General features: G+C 35.2%; 1 protein-coding gene across 1 annotated transcript in view; it reads right to left on the bottom strand.

Moving 5' to 3' along the window:
• The window catches only part of Col4a5 (collagen type IV alpha 5 chain), a 186,436-nt gene that overhangs the window by 51,579 nt on the left and 133,795 nt on the right, over positions 1–1,062 (bottom strand). The window lies entirely within an intron of this gene.

The following is a 1,062-nucleotide window of genomic DNA, read 5'->3' as shown; positions in this document are numbered from 1 at the left end:
TGTGTGTGTGTGTGTGTGAAATGGGAGACTGCTGCACTTTAACCATTTCTCTAATTCTGTGCTTTGTGATGAGTTCTTTTTCTGACAGTACAAATGATTTCCCAAATCAAGAAGATGAAGTTTCTAGGACAAATGAAAATGAAAAGACCACCATAAAGATGCTACAGACATCAATTTCAAGATGATGTCTAGGGAAGATAAAATGTTATGGATAGAATCCATTCCTGACATAGCACTTGGGAGGGTAAGGATGCTCCCTGGGGTGTCTGCCACATTTTGGGGACAATTTAGCAAACTTTCTTAGAATTAGCAGTGGTAGCTGCAGAATCATTGCCTCTCACTTGATACAGATATGGATCATGAATTATTAAAATGCCCTGGAGAGTGATGGGGTGAGAACTAGCCTATTATCAGATTTGATCCCCAGCACTTCAAACAAGAACAACAAAATAATGTTCAATGCCTGGCCCTACTTACCTGTATCAACAATAATAGTGGCCAAATTGGGGATAATTTTATGTACTATGAACTATTAGTTTCTCCATTTTTTTTACTGTTTCGCACAAAAATTCAGATCAGTCAAATAAAGTCAACTCTCTCTTTGTTCCTGTCTCAAAGTTATTAACTTTATCATTATTAACTCTATAGTAGAAGTCAAGTATATTTTACTGTCCTATAATTTGTAAAGCCTGATTAAAAGATGAAAGATAATAAGAATAACTCCAGGAGCTGGTAAAACTGCTTAGTAGATAAGGGAACATGCCACCAAGCCTGAAGACCTGAGTCCAGCCTTTGTAGCCTACATAGTGGAGTGGGAGAAGTATAAGTTGTCCTCTATAATTCACATGGGCACCATAGCATATACATAATATATATATATATATATATATATATATATATATATATACATCAATCAATCAACCAACCAACCAATCAATCAATCAGTCAATCAGAATCTGTTTTTCAAAAGAAGAGATAATTAAGAAAGATATAAGGTAACCCAATCACAAAAGAACAAACACAGTATGCACTCACTGATAAGTGGTTATTAGCCTAGAAGTT

Source organism: Mastomys coucha, chromosome X (genome assembly GCF_008632895.1).
Source record: "Mastomys coucha isolate ucsf_1 chromosome X, UCSF_Mcou_1, whole genome shotgun sequence".
Taxonomy (NCBI): Eukaryota; Metazoa; Chordata; class Mammalia; order Rodentia; family Muridae; genus Mastomys; species Mastomys coucha.
Note: the sequence above shows the minus strand (reverse complement) of the source record. Positions and strands in the feature narration are given on the sequence as shown.